This window comes from Chiloscyllium plagiosum, unplaced genomic scaffold (assembly GCF_037043375.1).
Source record: "Chiloscyllium plagiosum isolate Xiang-an unplaced genomic scaffold, Cpla_swu_hap1 HiC_scaffold_37, whole genome shotgun sequence".
Taxonomy (NCBI): domain Eukaryota; kingdom Metazoa; phylum Chordata; class Chondrichthyes; order Orectolobiformes; family Hemiscylliidae; genus Chiloscyllium; species Chiloscyllium plagiosum.
Window position 1 is genome coordinate 3,830,228 of NW_028270175.1, and position 21,772 is coordinate 3,851,999.

The following is a 21,772-nucleotide window of genomic DNA, read 5'->3' on the forward strand; positions in this document are numbered from 1 at the left end:
ATGTGAGGTGATGCACTTTGGGAAGAATAACAGGAAGGCAGAGTACTGGGTGAATGGAAAGATTCTTGTTAGTGTGGATGTGCAGAGGGATCTTGGAGTCCATGTACATAGATTCCTGTAAGTTGCCACCCAGGTGGATAGTGCTGTTAAGGCGGCATACGGTGTGTTAGGTTTCATTCGTAGAGGGATTGCGTTCTTGAGCTGCAATATCATGCTGCAACTATACAAAATGCTAGTGAGGCCACACTTGGAATATTGTGTACAGTTTTGGTCGCCATATTTTGGGAAGGATGTGGAAGCATTGGAAAAGGTACAGAGGAGATTTAACAGTGTGTTGCCTGGTCTGGAGGGAAGGTCTTATGAGGAAAAGCTGAGAGACTTGGGTCTGTCCTCATTGGAAAGAAGAAGGCTAAGAGGGGATTTGATACATACAAGATGGTCAGAGGATTAGTTAGGGCAGACAGTGAAAGTCTTTTTCCTAGGATGATGACATCAGCTTGTACGAGGGGGCATAACTACAAATTGAGGGGTGATAGATTTAAGACAGATGTCAGAGGCAGGTTCTTTACGCAGGGAGTGGTAAGGGCGTGGAATGTCCTACCTGCTAATGTAATCAACTCAGCCACATTAGGGAGGTTTAAACAATCCTTAGGTAAGCACATGGATGATTTTGGGATAGTGTAGGGGGATGAGCTGAGAATAGTTCACAGGTCAGCGCAACATCGAGGGCCGAAGGGCCTGTTCTGCGCTGTATTGTTCTATGTTCTATTTCTGTTTTAATTTTTTTCCAGGTAAACAATTTGGGCCTCACATTGAATGAATGGATTTGTTTGTGGATAATGGAATTTGCATTTAACAGATGAATCCAGATGACTAGAATTTGTGTAGTACTCATTGTTTGTTCATGTAACCAACTAGAAAAAGCCCCAGAGTCAAAGTGACAGTTACAAAAAGACAAAGGCATTTTGAGTGCGGCACAGTTGTTAGCACTGCTGCCTCACAGTACAAGGGATCTGGGTTTGTTTTCACCATTGGGCAATGTTTTTGTGGGGATTTTGCACAGTCTCCAGGGGTTCCAGTTTCCTCCCACGGTCCATTATGATTGGTTCTGATTATGTAATGTTTCTCTCAAATATTTAGCAGCTTAATCTTGTACTTTAAACTCTTTGGATCTACAACAACTGAATTAATTTTTACATATTTTCCAACCAGTAAGCATCAAAACTTCTAATTGAAACTTCTGCTGCCACATAGCGCCAGGATTCAGGATTGATTCCACTCTTGGACGACAGCCTGTGTGGAGTTTGCACATTCTCCCCCTGTCTGTGTGGGTTTCCTCCGGGTGCTCCAGTTTCCTGCCACAGTCCAAAGATGTGCAGGTTAAGTGGATTGACCGTGGGAAATGCAAGGTTATTGGGTGGAGGTTGGGATGCTCTCCAGAGAATCGGTGGGCTGAATGACCTGCTTCCACACTGCAGGGATTCTATGACTGTTTGAATCGTGCTCTCTTGGTCCATAGCTTGTGAACAGAATTTATCCATTGCTATCATTAGTAGCTTTTCAGATCAGAGGTGTAAAGTGAATCAGAGAAGAAGATGACATATTCTTTGTGTTTTCCTTCAGAAATAAATAGAGGCATTACCTTGTTACTGAATCACGAATTCACATGTTGTAATGGAGATCCATTCTATTTCATCTTGTACCTATTTTAGTATGATTCATGGAGACTGTGTTTCACAATGTTTCCTGTTTTGTGGAGTAATTTGTCCTCCAGAACCATTCAGATCCAGTCTTTATAGGCTTGGTCCAAACATGGTCAACAAAGCTGAGAGGTGAGATAGAAGTACTGCTGTTGACAAGAGGCAGCAATTGACTAAGTGTGGCCTCATGGAGTTGATGAAAAATTAAAGTCAATAGAAATTAGCGAAAAACCTGGAGTTTAACAACGCTCTAACAAAGCTTAATGGCATCCAGGATAAAGTAGCCCATTTGATCAGCACTGTATTCACAAACTTAACCATGTACTTACTCCTTCCATTCCTGATGCACATGAGCAGCAATGTATACCATCTACAAGATGCACTGCAACAAATCACCAAGGCTCCTTTGATGGCACCTTTCAAACCCATGACCACTACAATCTGGATGGACAAGACCTGCAGATACATGGGAACACCACCAGCTGCGAATTCCCCTCCAAGTCACTCACCATCCTGAATTGGAAATATATCACGTTCCTTCACTGTCACTGCAGCAAAATCATAGAGCTCTGTCCACTAAGTATAAGCATATATGAGATTAACTGCAGCAGTCCAAAGAGACAGCTCACAATCATCTTTTCACAGGCAATTAAGAGAGTGCAGCACAGATTTACAAGATTAGTTCAGTTTGAGGATAGTTATTTTGGAGAGATGAAGGCTGAGAAGAGATTTAATAGAGCTTTTCAAACTCATAAGTGGACTGGACTGAATATATCTTGAGTTTTGAGAAGATCTGTAGCTCAGGTTGTGGTTCTGGATGTTGGTTTGCTCACTGAGCTGGAACGTTCATTTTCAGATGTTTCATCACCATACTAGGTAACGTCATCAGTGAGCCTCCAGATGAAGCACTGGTGGTATGGCCTGCTTTCTATTTATGTGCTGGGTTTCCTTGAGTCATAGAGATGTACAACACGGAAACCTTTGGTCCAACTCGTCCATGCTAACCAGATATCCTAACCCAATCTAGTCCCACCTGCCATCACCTGGCCAATATCCCTCCAATCCTTTCCTATTCGTATACCCATCCAGATGCTTTTTAAATGTTGCAATTGTACTAGCCTCCACCACTTCCTCTGGTAACTCATTCCATACATGTACCACCGTGAAAACATTGCCCCTTAGGTCTCTTTTATATCTTTCCCCTCTCATCCTAAACCTATGCCCTCTAGATCTGGACTCCCCAACCCCAGAGAAAAAAAAACTTTGCCCATGTTTCCTATCCATTCCCCTCATGATTTTGTAAACCTCTATAAGGTCATCCCTCAGCCTCCGACGCTCCAGGGAAAACAGCCCTAGCCTATTCAACCTTTCCCTATAGCTCAAAAACAACCGTCCTCCAACACCACCCTCTGTCTTCTACCTTTGAGCCAGTTCTGTATCTAAATGGCAAGTTCTCCCTGTATTCCATGAGATCTAACCTTGCTAACCAGTCTCCCATGGAGAACCTTGTCAAACGCCTTACTGAAGTCCATATAGATCACATCTACTGCTCTGCCCTCATCAATCTTCTTTGTTACTTCTTCAAAAAACTCAATCAAGTTTGTGAGACATGATTTTCCATGCACAAAGCCATGTTGACTATCCCTAATCAGTTGTTGCCTTTCTAAATACATGTACATCCTGTCTCTCAGGATTCCCTCCAACAACTTGCCCACCACTGACGTCACGCTCACTAGTCTATAGTTCTCTGGCTTGTCTTTACCTCCTTTCTTAAACAGTGACACTACGTTAGCCAACCTCCAGTCTTCTGGCACCTCCCCTGTGCCTATTGATGATACAATTATCTCAGTAAGAGGCCCAGCAATGAGTTGATGTCATTTCCTGTTCTTTTTCATAGGGGTGGTATACAGGGAGAAGCAATTCCTGCCTCTAAAAGAAAGAACACTGTATCCTAAATATTAACTCTGTTTCTCTCTTCATAGATGCTGCTAGACTTGCTGAGTTTTCCAGTGATTTGTTTTTGTTTCAAAAAAGAAGACATAAATATAAAGTGATACACAAACAATTCAAGGATTATGTGAGGAAAACAAAACTTTTTCACACAGTATGGAATGGAATCCACAGCCTGGGCATATGGTGCAGGAAGAGACATTCAGGAGGTGAATGGATTAATAGAAATTGTGTGCAGGTACTAGGGAAGACACAGGAGATTGGCACGAGGTAATAGAACAATTAAATAGTATCAATCCTATGATTCTGTGGTATCAGTTAAGTGAAGAGGGATGCCCTGTCAGGTAATATGGACAATGGCCTACTGGCCAGTTGTTGTTGTAATTCTGCCTGGGGTAAGACGCTGCAGCCCCACAATGCACAGCGGCAGGACCGTCTTGACGCTCCGGCGCGCGCGCTCCTTGTCTCAGCGACGGTGCTGCTGTTGGCCGCAAATGGAGGGCGTTTCACTGCATTGTCTGTGTCTGCTTACAGAGGGATGGGGAACGTGCGCTTAGCATGTGCAGGGAAAGGCTGGCCGGGCCATGGTGGGCGGAGGAGAGACGTGGCGGGTAAGTAATGAGTGCGGATCCGAAGGGGACTTATGATATGCGAACGGGAGAGGGCCAATAATAGTGCGGACCCGAAAGGGACAATAACAATGGTGCGGACCCGAAAGGGACAACAATACTAATGCGGACCCGAAAGGGACAACAATAGCAGTGCGGACCCGAAAGGGACAATAACAATGGTGCGGACCCGAAAGGAACAACAATAGTAATGCGGACCCGAAAGGGACAGCAATAGTAATGCGGACCCGAAAGGGACAGCAATAGTAATGCGGACCCGAAAGGGACAGCAATAGTAATGCGGATCCGAAAGGGACAACAATAGTAATGCGGACCCGAAAGGGACAACAATAGTAATGCGGACCCGAAAGGGACAGTAATAGTGGTGCGAACCCGAAAGGGACAGCAATAATGGTGCGGACCCAAAAGGGACAATAACAATGGTGCGGACTCGAAAGGGACAACGATAGTCATGCGGACCCGAAAGAGACAGCAATAGTGGTGCGGACCAGAGAGGGCAATGAGTTGGGCTTTCCCCCGTTTTGGGTGTAACTGAGAGCGGTTGTTCTTGTGAGCTCTTCCGGGACTCTTACTGTTGGAATACCTTTCGCTATTTAAAATAAATCTACCGCAAATACCGACAGTCATTAATGGAAGAAGATAGTCTGTAGCTTGTCTTCTAGATGAGACAATGGATTGCAAAGACATTTGGGTGTCCTTGTATGCAGGTTAAGCCGAAGATCAGGTGTCCCTCCCTCTGAATGTTTTAGCTCAATGTCTCAGAACTGCATACCACATTTCAGTTTAGGAGTTCGCACATGATTAATTGGGAGTGACTGGGTAAAGTCGAAGTGTATGTGCTGGAAAAACACAGGGTAAAAACAATGACTGCAGATGCTGGAAACCAGATTCTGGATCAGTGGTGCTGGAAGAGCACAGCAATTCAGGCAGCATCCGAGGACAGGCAAAATCGACGTTTCGGGCAAAAGCCCTTCATCAGGAATGAACACAGCCGGTCAGACAGCATCCGAGGAATGCTTCATTCTTGATGGAGAGCTCACACCTGAAACGTCGACTCTCCTCCTCCTCAGATGCTGCCTGACCTGCTGTGTTTTTCCAGCCCCACACTCTTCACTCTGATCTCCAGCATCTGCAGTCCTCACTTTCCCCGGGGACGGGACGAAGTAAAGCGATTGGTTTTGTTTCTTGTGCAGAGATTTCACCGACAGCACTATAAATCTACAACAAACAAAAAATAAATCACAATCGTGTCTACGTAAGCAGCTCTCCAGTCAAAAACTTCATGAAAGTAATTTTTCCACCTGAATTCTTCTCTTTTAGCAAGTAACGATGTAACAAGCAATTCGTTCCATTAGAAGTTAGTCTTTCGTTGGATAAGAGTTAGCTGAAGTTCTTCAAAACAATTTGAATTCTTGATTTCAAATCTTAACCAAAATTCAAAATTGTGCGGTATTTAAGGAAAAATCATTACATTCGGTAAGTAATGTAATAAGTGAAAATCCTGAACATTATTCACATTTTTGAGAGTTTTTACTTCAGACTGATTTGGGAGTGTTCACGTAAAGTTCTGCCACATCTCATCTGCAGTTAGCATGAGAAAGCTGAATAATTTGCAGAATTTGGAAACGATTATGTTGTTTTTAGAAGGCACAAAAACAGAAATTGCTGGAAAATCTCAGCAGGTCTGTCAGAATCTGTGGGGAGAAAGTAGAATTCATGCTTTGGGCCCAGTGATCCTCCTTCAGAATTTTTTCGCTTTCATTTTTTATAATGCATTGACTGAGGGTTGAATATTACCCAGTCTATGTGTAGAACTCTCCTGTGTGAGTGAGGCCATGTACCATACAATATGCTAAACCAAGGCCTTTGTGTATATTATATCTCATATATAAAACTATTGAGATGCCCCAGGGCATGTGTTAAACTGTCTGAGGTGAAAGTATAAACCAATTTTCATCAATAGATGATACGCCTCATAAGCCTGTAAACATGTCATGTCTGAACAGATTGGCAAATTAGATTCTGCGGTGTGGAATATTTACAAAAACTGTTGACAATGTCAGAAATGTTAGCATGCAGAAGAATAATTTGACTTGGTTATTAAGGGAATGGCAAAGGTAACATGACAGACAAATTTGTCAAAGTGCATCAAGAAGTTGTTTCCCGAATCAGTATGTTGAGCAACCTACCTGGAAACAGGTTATTTTTAGACAATTTTGTGCAGTACAGAAGAGGCCCTACATCCCATCGGGTCTGTAACACCAAAGATCTATTAATTTGTATAGACTAGAATCCCTACTGTGTGGAAACAGGCCATTCGGCCCAACAAGTCCACACCAACTCTCTGAAGAGTAACCAACCCAGACCCATTCCCCCTACCCTATATTTACCCCTGACTAATGCATCTAAACTAGACATGCCTGAACACTATAGGAAATTTGTTGTGGCCAATTCACCTAACCTGCACATCTTTGGAGAGTGGAAGGAAACTGGAGCACCCAGATGAAACACACACAGACACGGGGAGAATGTGTAAACTCCACACAGTTATCCAAGGCTGGAATCAAACACGGGTCCCTGGTGAGGCAGCAGTGCTAACCATTGAGCCACCGTGCTGCCCATTACGTAATGTGAAATGAGGTAAGATTAATACGAGATCTCAGAGGATCGTCTGGAATTAGTGATCACAATGTGGTAAAATTTCAGATACAGTCTGATGAAGAACAATGCTGGTCTAAAATCTGTGGGTTCATCTTAAATAAGAGCAATTTCAGGGTTGTATAGAAAAGGTTGTCTGACACTGGCTGGGAGCAGTGGCAGCCAAGCTGATACCTCAGAACGCTCAGCAAAGATTTATTCCAGTCGAAAAGGAGGACTCTGAGAAGGATGAAACACCTGTTGTTAACAAAGGCAGTTAAGAAATATATCCAATCAAAATCAAGGCGTATAGAGTGGCAAAATTAATAGTAGAATGTAGGATTGGGAATTTTTCGGAACTAGCACCAGATGCCTAAAAAGCTAATGAAGAGAAAATTGGAAGTAAAATGGCAGGAAATAGAACAAACGCAAACAGCAAGAACTTCTATGAGTATAGAAAGAAAGGAGTGTTGTACCCTTGAAGGATTTGACTAGGGAATTGAGAAATGGCAAATGATTTAAATCAATATTTTGAGCATGAAGCATCATCCTTCATGGTGGAGGACGCTAAACATCCCAGGATGCTAATGGGAAAAGTCTTGTAAATGTTTCTATCATGAGGGACAACTAATTTGTGTTTGTGTCAAACTAATGAGACTGAAGACAGGTCACCAGGCTATTAAAGGAAGTGGCTGCAGAGATAGTGGAAGCAATGCTCAAAATTTTCCAGCACGTGTAATTCTGGGACGATTCCAGAATTTGAACCACTAATGTCAGGCTCCTATTCAAGAAGAGATGGGAAGCAGGAGACTATAGGCCAACAGCTGTTGTTAGTTTATTCTAGAGTCCAATATGAAGGAAGAAATAGCAGGACTTTTCGAAAAGCTGAATACAATCGAGCTGATTCAGCGTGGCTTTGCTAAAGCAAAATCATGTTTAACAAATTTCCTGGACTTTTTGAGGATATTACAAATAGTTGACATAACAAACACTGTTCACCAGTACAAATAGATGAAAAATATTTAGATTTCCAGAAAGCATTCACTAAGGTGTCACACAAACATTTATTGCACAAGATAGGAGCTCATGGTGTCGAGGGTAACAGCATGGATTGAGCATTTGAAACACAGAAGACAGAGTCAGGATTAATGGGTCTTTTACAGGTCGGAAGGATGTAACTTGTGGAGTGCCACAAGGATCACTTCTACAGCCTCAATTATTTATTGTCTTAGCAAGTTTTGAGAAAATTTGTAGCTCAGATTGAGGTCCATTGTCTCTCATAATGACTTGGAGGGCACAGAGTGAAATGTATCCAAATTTGTTGAAGATACAAAATAAGTGTGATGATGAGGACATAAGAAACCTGCAAGAGGAGTATATTTGGCTTGAGTGAGTGGGCACAAGCTTGGTAGAGTTTAAAGTAGGATAGTGAGGTCATGCACTTTGGTAAGAAGAATCAAAAGGCAGCCAATTATTTACATGGGGAGAGACTCCAAAACAATGTGCAGCATGGAGGGATCTGAATGTTCTTGAGCATGAAACACAAAAAGCATGCAAGAACAAGTAGTTATAGTCATAGAGGTATACAGCATGGAAATAGATCCTTTGGTCCAACTCGCCAGTGCCAACCAGCTATCCAAATTAGGCTCATTTGCCAGCACTTGGCCCATATGCCGCTAAACCCTTCCTATTCATGTACCCATCTAGATGCCTTTTAAATGTTGTAATTGTACCAGCCTCTACCACCTCCTCTGGCAGCTCACTCCATAGAAGCAACACCCTCTGCATGAAAAAGTTTCCCCTTAGATCTCTTTTAAATCTTCCCCTCTCACCTAAAACCTATGCCCTCTAGTTTTTTACACTTTCTATCCCCCACCCTGGGGAAAATACCTTTATCTGTTTACCTTATCCATGTTGTGATTTTATAAACCTCTATACGGTTACCTTTCAGCCTCCGATGCTCATGGGAAAATAGCCACAGCCTATTTAGCTTCTCCCTATAGCTCAAACCTGCCAGCCCTGGCAACAATCCTTGAATCTTTTCTGCACCCTTTCAAGTTTAGCAACATTTTCCGAGAGCAGGGAGACCAGAATTGCATGCAGTATTCCAAAAGCGGCCTAACCAATGTCCTAATTAACAAGACAAATGACATTTTGATCTTCCTTGCTGAGGGTTGGAGTTTAAACATAGGGAAGTCTTGTTACAACTGTACAGGGTGTGGTGAGGCACCATTTGGAGTTCTGTATATAGTCTTGGTCCTCTGCATTTAAAGGATATACTTATGTTGGAAGCAGTTCATAACAGATTCACAATGCAGATTCCTGAGCTAAGGAGTGACTTATCAAGACTAACTAAACAGTTTAGGCCTTTATTTGTGACATTTTAAAAGAATGAGGAGTGAACTTTTTGAAACATTGGCAAATCCCTTAGAATCAATAATGAAGGTAAATGTTGAGATGATATTCCCACTGGTGGGGGAGTCTTGAACTAGGGGACGTAATTACATAAGTAATTTAAAACTGAGGTGTAAAGGAATTTCTTCCCCCAGAGTGTAGTATATGTCTGGAATTCTCTACTCCAGAGAGTTGTGGAGGCAGGATCACTCTAAGCATTGAAAAAGGAGGTAAGTAGATTTTGAAATATCAGTTGAGGTTTGAGGAGCTGGCATGAAAGAGGCTTGTGCCAGATCGGCCAAAATCTTATGGAATGAGTGGCTGAATGGCCTACTGTCTTATGATGTTGTACTTTATCACTGTTCCCTAATGTTTGTTGGACAAAAATTGTGCTCTTTTAGTTAACCTTGTACTGTACTGCACTGTTCACCAGTACAAAGCTGTTTGTTGCCAAAACAACATGCTGAAGAGGCTGGAAATCTAAAATTATAAACAGAATGGTGAAATACTCAGTGGTTTTGGCAGCATCTGTGGAGGGAAACAATGTTAGTATTTCAGGTTTGTGACCTTTCATCCAAGGTTTTAGAAATAGATTCACTGCAGGGCTAGATTAATTGTTTATTACCTGCTTTCATTACATCAGTTCATTTGTCTCTTTTCAGTCATCACTTGGCTATTGTGTCAGATCTGCTGATTTTTCTTCCCCTCCTCACCTTGTTGGATAATCCCTGATCTTTCATTAGGACTGTTTCTCATGGTTTAACAACTAGTAAGAGCAACTGGACGCTGTGGGGCATTAGATTGTTTAATTTGCTTTGTAAGATTGTGAATTGGAATTCCATGTGGCAACTTATATTTTGCATGAAAGTTGACAGTTCAAGCTTATTCACCCAGTTAAATAGTGAGAAATTATGTGTTTCATTGTTTAAAGTCTTCAAGTTGAAATGTTAAGCCTGTCTGTCTTTTCTGGTGGTTCAGGTGGACAATAAAAATTTCATGGCGTTCTCTGAAGATGGCATGTTTTCCTGTTCGCTCGATCAATATTTTTCCTTCAACCAAAATCATCAAAAGTGGATTAACTGGTAATGTCATCACTGTTTGGGAGCAAAGAAAAATGCTACATTTATTTATTTCATTGATAACTTCAAGCAGTTAATTATATATGAGATAAGGGATGGCATAAATGCTTTCCTGAAGGACTTCAGTAAATTACACAAGATTATTGTAACTAAATTGTATGACGTGTTGAAATTTTCCGGAGAAGTATGTTGAAAATGTGTTATTTGAAATATTTTAAGTGTCAGTATGTGTGATCAATGAGTTCTTCATATATAATGAGTTTTACAGTTCTTTTGTGAAGCTTAGTGTTTTCAGTTTGCTGTTGTTGATCTTCAGGTTAAAGTCTTACTCCAGAGCATTCAACTCAAAGTCTACACTGATATTCAGTGTGGTGCTGATAGTGCTGTGTTGTCAGGTTCAGTCTTTCAGATAAGATGTTAAACGTTGTCTGCCTTCTCTTATGAAATTCAAAGATCCCACAACACTTACTGTGCACATCAGGGATTTCTTCCCTTGGGTTCTTTCTGGTGAACATTTTTACCTCAGATTGACCTGTCATTATCAATTGTAATTTAGAATGTTCTGAGGTTGTGAAATACATGATGTAAATACAGGTCTTTCTTTTAATTTTTATTGGCCAAGTAGAATCTGTCTTAATCTATAATTTTGTCTCTATAGCTTTTTCTTCCTCTCATGTTCATGGGATGTGGACATCACTGGCTGGCCATCTTTTTGCTCCTTCCTGGTTACCCTTGAGAATGTATTCATGAGCCACTTCCTGGAACCATTGTAGTTCATTGGCATAGGTACGCCCAGAGTGCTATTAGTGCAGTGTTTAATACAGGATATGAGTTAGAGCCAAGAATTATTTTGGTGTGGTGGTGGTGCCCCTACCTCTGAGCCAGAAATTCCAGTTTCACAACTCAACTGTCCTAGGTGTATCACAACAGGTTGGTTGTTTAAAAAAAACTACAAGTTGGACTAATTATTCAAATGATTACTTTCTATTGGAAAACACCACCCTTCATTTCAGCTTGTTTGGTGTAATGCCCTTTGAACAATTGCTGTACAATTCAGCTTATAAAATGCTAAAGGTTTAATCCTAACTTAATATTTTAATTTGCTAAAGACTGCCATCTGAAGCATGTCCAAGCAACGTTTTGTTTTATCCAAACAGTGACATGATTTGCTTAACCATGGCGCTGAATTTGAGTCACTGACACCTTCTTCTGTTTTTTGAAATGCGTTAAAATCTCTGGTATTTCTGAATAACATATCTATTGGCCTTATTGTAAAAGTTAGTGACTTGCTATCCTCTGTGTTTACCTTTAATCAATGCTGCAGTGTTATACATGAAACCTTGCATGTTAACTTCCACAGTGTGTATTTTGTTGCCTTGCATTCAATACACTGTGTATTTGCTTCACTTATTTTGTGAAAGAAACAATAGTTATGCATCATTGAAACATATCAAATTGATTACAAAGCTATCTCAAATTTGGTCATCTCTGGATTGAGGCTTTGCCTGTTTGGAACTTGCCAGTTTTTAGGAAAGAAATTCTGTTATTTCAAATCCTAATCCACTAATGAGATGCTGGAGAACTAAATGATTTGATTACAAAACACGTTTGGTTAATTGTCTTCTCACTTCTCACTCACTGGATTTAATAACTTTCACATCTTGCCCATCTCTTTGTGATCTTTTTAAAATGAGAAAAGATCAATCAAACTGAAATGATGTTAAAAAAACCCTGTATTAGTTTAACTGAAAACTCTGGTTTTTATTCTTGCAAGGTTGTATTAATAACTGGAATGATTCTGTTTGAACTAATTGAGCCAACTTCTGTTATGAAGATAAACTGGAGAAACTAGGTCAGTACTGTTTGAAGAAGAGAAGTCTGTGGGAAGGTTTGATTGAAGTCTTAAATCATGAAGTCTAGACAGAGAAAACAGGAAGAGATGTTCCCACTCAAAGGGATCAAGAGAGGGTACATACTTAAAGTAATTCCTAAAAGAAGCAAAAGGGATATGAAGAAAAACATTTTCGCATGATGAGTGGTTCTGACTGTGGTGAAGAGGGGTTCAGTTGAGGCACACAAGAATTAGAAGGTTATTTGAAAAGGAACATTGTACATGGTTATGGGAGATAAAGGAGAATGGCACTGAGTAAGATGCTCCTTTGGAGAGTGAGACAGACATGAAGGGACAGACATGACATGGCCCCATTCTGCACTGTAATAATTCTGTGATCTGAAAGATGCTGACCAGTATCCATGGAATTTCAAGGCTTTTGGGAATCAAAGAAAATGTTTGAATTCCAGCCTCTGGGTTTCTACTTGGATAGTTTTAATTGGATCAGTAAAGGTACCCTTCATATTAGCAAGAGTATATCCTGATCCTAAGTACAGGATATAGCCAAATATTAACCTGCCTAGGTTCTATAAGAGTCTTTTGTTCTGAGTTTAATCATCTCTGCCCTACCTGTGCTGAGTCCAGTCAAATCTAAGTTATCATTTTATATGTTTCAATCAAGTTGCCTCTTGTTCTTCTAAACTCTAGCAGACATAAGCCTAACCGATCCTCGCGACATAACTCACCCATTCCTGGTAACACTCTTGTAAATTTTCTCTCAACTATTTCCAAGATATTTACATGTTTGATTTGTTACGACACAATGGTAAACCCCTCTGCTAATAAACCAAATGCACACAAGCTCACCTCACCTCGTAATCTGTTAAAGTAGGAGTGACCGACAACTACCCCAATTCCACTATTTAACAAAAATGTCAATTTATTCTTTAACTCTAAAAGTGAACATTAAACAACAACTATTTACAACTCTAAGCTTTTTTCTCTTAAAGATTTGTTATCTGCTTCCCACTCTGTAATAATATATTTATTCAATAAAGCCTCTATTAAATTTACAGCAACTTAACTTTCAAAACCAGACAGCGGCTGTCATCTCCATTGTCGGTCTTCCTCTGTCTGTTGATTTTTCCTAGGTCTTCTTTGGCCTTCTGCTGCAAAGATGTTTCATATGAAAAAGGTACCTTTGACAGAGAGTGTGAATAGCAGTCTTTCAATGGCAGTTCGTGCTCTTTCTGGCTAACTGTCCAAAATTCCTGCTTTTTTTTAATACCTCAAACATCGGATTGTCTCATTGGTTCGGTGTTGTCAAAACAGTAAAATTCAAATTCGATTGGGTTTTTGTATCTTGGGGCATAATTTAATTAGGTTAAATTTGAACTGCTGTGAAAATGACTGAAGTATCTAGGTTACAGCCAAATGTTATATCTTTCAATTTTTCCAGTACACTCTGTGACTACTAGTCAGTCACATGACTGGTGCTTGCTAGCTTTCAGCTTTCGCTGTCTCTTAAAGGTACAGTACATGCCTTCAACTTCATAACAGGTTAAACATGACCAATACTGTACAAAGTACTTTTAGATGTGGTCTCGTCAATGACATGTATAACTAGAACATAAGCAGCACGGTAGCTCAGTGGTTAGTGCATCTGCCTCACAGCGCTAGGGACCCAGGTTAGATTCCAGCCTCTGGCGATTGTCTGTGTGGCATTTGCACATTCTCCTGTGTCTGTGTGGGTTTCCTCTCAGTCCAAAGATGTGTAGGTTAGATGCATTGGCCATGCTAAATTGCCCATAGTGTTCAGGGATGTGTAGGTTAGGTGCATTAGTCAGAGAGAATGTAAAGTAATCAGGTAGGGGAATGGGTCTGCGTGGGATACTCTTTGGAGGGTCGGTCTGGACTTGTTGGGCTAATGCCTGTTTCCACACTCTGGGGATTCTATGATGACCTTCCTACCTTTTTATTCAATTCCCATCACAAAGATACTTGCTGTACCTACACTCTAACCTGTTGCAAATCACTTACTAGTACACCCTGGTCTCTTTGCATCATAGAACTCCACAATGTCTTACTAATTAGACGACATGCTTCTTGGTATTCTTCCTGCCAAAATGGGCAATTTCACATTTTCCTATATAATATAGCACTTGCCAGATTTTGGCCTAATCAGTTAAGTTAACCATTTTCCATTTAACTTATCTGTATCCGTCTGCAGCGTCCTTAGTTTCCTATCTTTGCATCATCAACAAATTTAAATAGAATTTCTTTTTAAATAGGATTTTTTTAAAACAGATTTTTTAATGAAACCTGTGTCCTCGGAACATTTAACTAGAATTCTAGATTGAGTCATAATATTACAACTATGCCACTGCCTCCCCATTGATTCATCTGCCACATCCTTATTTTCCATGATTAATTCCCTAAACTTCATTTCTGTAGGATCAATGGCCACTTTAATTTTTGTTTTTAAGTATGTTTAGGAACTCTTAGTATTTGTTTATATATTTCTAGCTAGCTTGCTCTTTTACATAGAGTCATAGAGTTGTACAGCATGGAAACAGACCCTTCGGTCCACGCTAACCAGATATCCGAAATTAATCTATTCCCATTTGCCAGCACTTGGTCCATATTCCTCTAAACCCTTGCTATTCATGTACCCATACAGATACCTTTTCAATGCTGCAATTGTACCAACCAATTTGGTGCTGAGAGATGATATAGGCTCTATGGAGAATAAGGTTGAATCCATTTGGGTGGAAATTAGAAATTCTACAAGGAAAAAGTCACTGATAGGCATAATCTGTAGGTCACCAAATAATAACACCACATTGGGACGGGCAATAAACAAAGAAACAACTAATGCCTGTAAAAATGGTATGGCAATTATCATGGGAGATTTTAATCTACATACAGATTGGTCGAACCAGCTCGGTCAGGGTAGCCTTGAGGAAGAGATCATTGTGTGTATCCATGATAATTTCCTTGAACAGTATGTAATGGAACTGACGAGGGAGCAAGTTAACCTAGATCTGGTCATGTGTAATGAGACGGGAATAATTAATGACCTCCATAGTCAGGGATCCTCTCGGAAGGCATGATCACAGTATGGCTGAATTTAGAATACAGATAGAGAATGTGAAGATAAAATCCAATACCAGGGTCCTGTGCTTAAACAAGGGGGACTACAATAGAATGAGGGAGGGGTTGGTTAAAGTAGACTGGAAACATTGACTTTATGATTGGACAGTTGGCGAACAGTGGAGGACTTCCAAAGCAATTTTTCAAGTGCTCTGCAAAAGTATATTCCAGTGAAAAGAAAGGACTATAAGAAAAGGGGGAATCTGCCATGCGTGTCAAAGGACATAAGGGAGACTATGAAATTGAAAGCGAAGGCGTACGAAGTGGCCAAGATTAGCGGGAAACTAGAAGATTGGGAAAACGTTAAAAGTCAACAGAAAGCCACAAAAAGAGCTATAAAGAAAAGTAAGATAGAATATGGGAGGAAAACTAGCACAGAATATAAAGATAGATAGCAAAACTTTCTATAAATATATAAAATGAAATAATGGCTAAAGTCAACGTTGGTCCTTTAGAGGATGAGAAGGAGCATTTAGTTATGGGATATGATGAAATAGCTGAGGCATTGATCAGGTATTTAGTATTGGTCTTCACAGTGGAGGACATTAATAACATGTCAGTAATTGACAAAGAGACAAAGGTAGGCGAGGACCTGGAAACAATTATTAAGAGGTAGTGTTGGGCAAGCTAATGGAGCTAAGGATAGACAAATCTCTTGGCCCTTATGGGATGCATTCCAGGGTACTGAAAGAGATGGCAGGAGAAATAGCAAGTGCAGTGGTGGTCATTTTCCAAAATTCGTTGGACTCTGGGGCAGTCCCATCAGATTGGAAAACAGCAAATGTGACATCACTGTTTAAAAAGGGAGATAGACAAAAGATGGGGAATTATAGACCAGTTAGTTTAACCTCTGTAGTGGGGAAGGTACTTGAGTCTATTATCAAGGAAGAAATAGCAAAGCATCTCAATTAAAAATTGTTTTGTTGGGCAGATGCAGCATGGGTTCATGGAGGGCAGGTCATGCTTAACGAATCTTCTGGAATTCTATGAAGACATTAAGAGCAAGGTGGACAATGGGGACCCAGTGGATGTCGTGCACCTAGATTTCCAAAAGGGCTTAGACAAGGTGCCGCACAGGAGGTTGCTGCATAAGATAAGGATGCATGGCGTTCCGGGTAAAGTATTAGTATGGATAGAGGCTGGTTGACTAACAGGAAGTAAAGAGTGGGATAAATGAGTGCTATTCTGGCTGGCAATCAATGACTAGTGGTGTGCCTGAGGGATCTGTGTTGGGACCGCAATTATTCACAAGTTATATCGATGATTTGAAGTTGGGGACAACGTGTGTCAAAGTTTGCTAATGATACTAAGATGAGTGGCAGAGCAAAGTATGCAGAGGACTGTGAAACTTTGCAGAGGGTCATAGATACATTGAGTGAGTGGGCAAAGGTCTGGCAGACGGAATGCAATGTTAATAAATGTGAAGTCATCCATTTTGTTCGGAGTAACAGTAAAGAGGACTATTACTTGAATGTTAAAGCACTGCAGCATGCTGCTATGCAGAGGGACCTGGGTGTCCTTGTGCAGGAATCACAGAGGGTTGGTCTGCAGGTACAACAAGTAATTCGGAAGGCAAATGGAATTTTGTCCTTCATTGCTAAATGGATTGAGTTTAAAAGCAGGGAGGTTATGTTGCAGTTGTGTAGGGTGGTAGTGAGGCCACACCTGGAGTACTGCTTGCAGTTTTGGTCTCCTTACGTGAGAAGGGATACTCTGGCATTAGAAACACATAAAATTATGAAGGGAATAGATTATATCGAGGTAGAGAGGATGTTTCCCCTAGCAGGTGAAACTAAGAACAAGAGGACAAAGCCTTAAGATTAGAGGGAGCAGATTTAGGACTGTATTGAGAAGGAACTTCACCCAGAGTGTTGGGAATCTATGGAATTCCCAGCCCAGTGAAGTAGTTGATGCTACTTCAGTAAATGGTTTTGAAGCTAAGATAGATGCTTTTTTGAACAATAAAGAAATTAAGGGATACAGTGAGAGTGTGGGTAAGTGGATCTGAATCCACGAAAAGATTAGCAATGATCATATTGAATGGTGGAGCAGGCTCGAAGGGCCAGACAGCCTACTCCCGCTCCTGGTTCTTACGTTCCAGAATGTGGTGTTCTAAGAAACCATTCCGAAAATATTCTATGAACACTTCATCTAGGCTACTGTTACCCATTTGATTTTACACATCCAAATGTAAGTTAAAATCCCCTGTGATTATTATTGTACTTTTCTGATGAGCTCCCATTATATCTTTCTTTTATATTTGGTCCTAACGTGTTCTTGTTTGGAGGTCTGTACTCCACTCCCACAAGTGACTTTTTGCCTTATCATTTTGCATTTCTGCCCTAATCACTTCTACATCCTGCCTTCCCAAGCTCAAATCATTCTTCTTTTGTAGTAATACCGTAACTAATTAGTAATGCTATCGCTCCATCTTTTTCTACCTTCCTGTTTTTCCTAAATGACGTGTATACTTCTATATTTATGTTTCAATCTATGTCATTCTGCAGCTATGTCTCTGTAGTAGCTAGCAGATCATATGTATTTATACTTGTGTGCTTGGTTGATTTTTGTTTTGAATGCTAAGTGCATTCTATACATCCTTTTTAGTTTTGTAACTTCTAGCCTTGCCTGGTGATGTATTCAGATTTGACCTATTCCTTTCAGTTACAGTCAGTTTATCATTTCCCTGATTAATATTTTATTCTAAGGCCTTGTTTCTATTCTTTCAATTTACCACACCTTCCCAAGTTTGAAACCTTGCCCATATTATTTTGTTGAAAATCTTCTTTCCTTCCCCAGTTATGTGACTGACTGGAAAACTGGCCCAAGCACAGTAGATGTGTAAACTGTCCCAACAGTACAGATCTCACTTTTCCAAGCACTGGTGCTAGAACCAGAACATGATTGGGGTAATAATCTAGAGATTCTTACCTTTTTGAGATTTTGATTTACATCTTAATGCCCAGAAATTTGTACTGACGTTGCAGAACCTCTTTTGTCCAGTCAATGTCATTTTGTACCAACATGACCCTGCCCTTCTGCTGTAAGATCCCCTCGAACCCTGGAAGTAAGTAGGCAACAGAGCCTTCTGGACTCTAGCTCATTGCTGCAAATAATATTGTCATGCCCCTCCCTGTACTATCCCCTATGATTACTACCTTCCTTTTTGCTCCCCCTACATGAATGGCTTTCTGCACTATGATGCTGTGGTCAGTTAGCTCATCCAATCTGTAGCCTCCTCTCTCTGTTGCTTTCTCATCCAAACAAACCTAATTGTCCAACAGGTTGCGAGTCTTTACAAAGTCTAAAGCTCCTGTACTCCTCTCTGGGTTCCCTTATTTTCTGTCTCACTCTCCTGTCCCTGATCACTGAATTAATCAGACCTCAGGGCTCTGACTGCCTTCTGGTACAAAGCATGCAGGTAACCCAGAAAAGTTCTCATCAGCAATTAACTTTGTAAACTTATTGATGCAACTATATGATACTATCCATGTGCAGAATTCTGTGGGAATGTAACCTTCAGGGTTCTCATACTGTCAAGGATGTTGTTATTGGGCTGATTCAAAATTCTGTCCAGCAACAGCGAGGTTTTCAACAGATCATTCTGTACAGTTTGGGGATCTCTGAAGAGAAGTTTAAAGGCTACAGGCAATTAGAAAAGGTAGTGAGTAAGGGAAACAGACAGGAACAGATTAGGAGTTAGAAGTGCTGCTATTAGTTGTACTGCAAACATGCTGTGTGAGGGACTTAGTGAGTAATCAAGACCATAAGACAACGGAGCAGAAATTAGGCCATTCAGCCCATCGAGTCTGTTCTGCCATTCAATCATAGCTGATACATTTCTCAACCCCATTCTCCCACTTTCTCCCCATAACCCTTGATTCCCCTGATACTCAAGAACTGATCTATCTCAGTTTTAAATGTACTCAATGACCCGGCCTCCACAGCCTTCTGTGGCAATGAATTCCATAGATTCACCACTCTTTGGTTGAAGAAGTTTCTCCTTATCTCCATTCTGAAGGCCTTCCCTCTACTCTAAGGCTGTCCTTGGGTCCTCATCTCTTCTACCAATGGAAACATCTTCCCAACATCAACTCTGTCCAGGCCATTCAGTATTCTGTATATTTTAATTAGATCCCCCCTCATCCTTTTAAACTCTTAAGTATAGACCCAGAGACCTCAAATATCTCTTATATTAAGTTTTTCATTTTTGGGACCATTCTCGTGAACCTCCTTTGAAACTGCTTCAAGGTCAATACACCATTCCAGAAAAATGGGGCCCCAAAACTGCACACAGAGTATGCCAAATGTGGTCTAACCAGAGCCATATAGAGTCTCCGAAGTACATCCCTGCTTTTATGTTCATGTTTTTTCAAACTAAATGTCATCATTGCATTTGCCTTCCTAACTACTGACTCAAGTCGCAAGTTTACCTTGAGAGAATCCTGGACCAGCACTCCCCAAGTCTCTGAGCACTTTAGACTTATGGATTTTCTCCCCATTTAGAAAATAGTCCATGCCTCTGTTCTTGATGCCAAAGTGCATGACCTCATACTTTCCCACATTGTACTCCATCTGCCACTTCATTGCTCACTCTCCTAACCTGTCCAAATCCTTCTGTAGCCTCCTCACCTTTTCAAGGCTACCCGTCCTTCTACTTATTTTTGTACTGTCTGCAAACTTAGCCAGTATGCCCTCTGTTCCTTCATCTAGATCATTAATGTATAAAGTGAAAAGTTGTGGTTCCAACACCAAGCCTTGCAGAACATTACTTGTAACTGGCAGCCATGCTGAGAAGGACCCTTTTATCCCCACTCTCTTCTTTCTGCCAGACAGCCAAGCTTCTATCAATGCTAGTTCTATGTTGTTGGAACAATAGCAGAAGTTCCAGGCATTTAGTAGGTAGCTGAGTTTTGGAATCAGATCTTTGAAGAAGTCCTTAGAAGCTGAGCAAGTGGAAGGTTGCTGGCTCTTCAGGGAATGCCATGAGGGGTTTGTATTCCTAAGTTTGCCATTGTGTATTTTGTGTTCAGGATTACTTGTCTGCAATTTGTTGCTGTTCTGGCTGGGCTGAGAATACATAGTATATCATTTGTCCAGCTCTTGCATAAGTAAAGCCTTCCCAATTATGTGCTCCACCTCTGTGTTGGCTTTCTCATTTCATGCAAAATTACCTCCAGCTTTCTGCAGTCTTCCCCATTTAAATAATACTGTTCTTTCGTTCTCCCTTCTAAAATGAACAACTGCACATTTCCCCACATTATACCCCATTTGCCAATTTCTTGTTCACTTATGTAATCTATTTGTCACAAAGCTTCTCTTTGTTAAGTAAATAGTTGAATTTTAGGTGTGTAAGTGGCTAGGATAGGTTAGGTAATTGGGTAGGAACAGTGAGGTGAGTGGGTAAATGTTTAGGGTGATGAGTTTAGGGGTGGGGGGGAAGGAGTCAGGGCTTTGGGATGAGACATCATTCTGCTGTACCCAGGAGTTAGTCTGTTATTTTTCTAACATTTCCTAAGTAGCCATTAAAATAAGCAAGTTGGAATTATCTGAACGCAAGGTCTCGGAGAGAAGGGCAATTGACGTCAGATGTTTAGGTTTTGCGGGGGTGCTCACAAAGTCAGTGCTTTGGGATTTCTGCAGGGGGGTCCCGGAGCCCATCTCTAGTCATACACCTGGTTGCCTTTGATTCAGAACCTGGAAATTTTGGGCCATTAACAATCTTCTACCATACTGCATAAAGTTTTTACTGTTATGTCTCTAGTACAGACACACTTTCTTAAATCTGTCTACTCAAAAGCCAGTGTTGTTCAAACACCACACATTTTTTTGCCCACGGTGCAGCGAATCTTGTTCCCACCCAAATTACTTAGAAAAATGCAGGGAATTGCCCAATACTGATCGGTCCTGCAGTAGCAACCCTTGACCTGACCTGAGCCAACTAAGACTGATCCATCTGACATGCACGGGAGCAGCCAACCCTATTCCAACAGCAATAAAAATGCTTTGTGGGTTTAAAACAAAAGTCTTCATACAGGTTGTGATAATACATGGTGCAGATCAATAAATTTAAAACAATCAAGTCAATCAAAATAAATGCCAGCAGGTACACATGGGTGGCCATGCAAAAAGGAAGCACAACTCATTGACCCAGCCAAGAAAGTGGAATTATTGCTGAAATTAGACATGGTGCAAAAACTGAATGATGATGAAGAGGTAGAGAGGCAATAGCCTAGTGGCAGTATCTCTAGATTAAGAAATGTTGGAGTACTGTGGCTCACAGAGTAGTGATAATACAGCAAGTCACAGCCAAAACTAGTCACAAGCTGCCTTTTATCCTCAGATGTCAGTTGAACTCCGTGTATTTCCAATATTTTTGGTTTATACTCAACCAGCCTT

At 40.8% G+C, this 21,772-nt stretch overlaps 1 protein-coding gene across 4 annotated transcripts in view; it reads left to right on the top strand.

Annotated features, from left to right (window-relative positions):
* The first annotated feature begins 4,108 nt into the window (after positions 1–4,108).
* The window catches only part of LOC122540457 (solute carrier family 35 member E2B), a 44,512-nt gene continuing 26,848 nt past the window's right edge, over positions 4,109–21,772 (top strand). For 2 of the 4 annotated variants that reach the window (XM_043676293.2, XM_043676290.2), the window contains exons 1-2: positions 4,111–4,261; positions 10,289–10,392. The gene's annotated coding sequence lies outside the window, so the exon portion shown is untranslated. Of the gene's footprint in view, positions 4,262–10,288; positions 10,393–11,047; positions 11,176–21,772 lie in introns of all 4 variants that reach the window. The other 2 variants (XM_087980227.1, XM_043676294.2) reach the window with 2 other exon arrangements.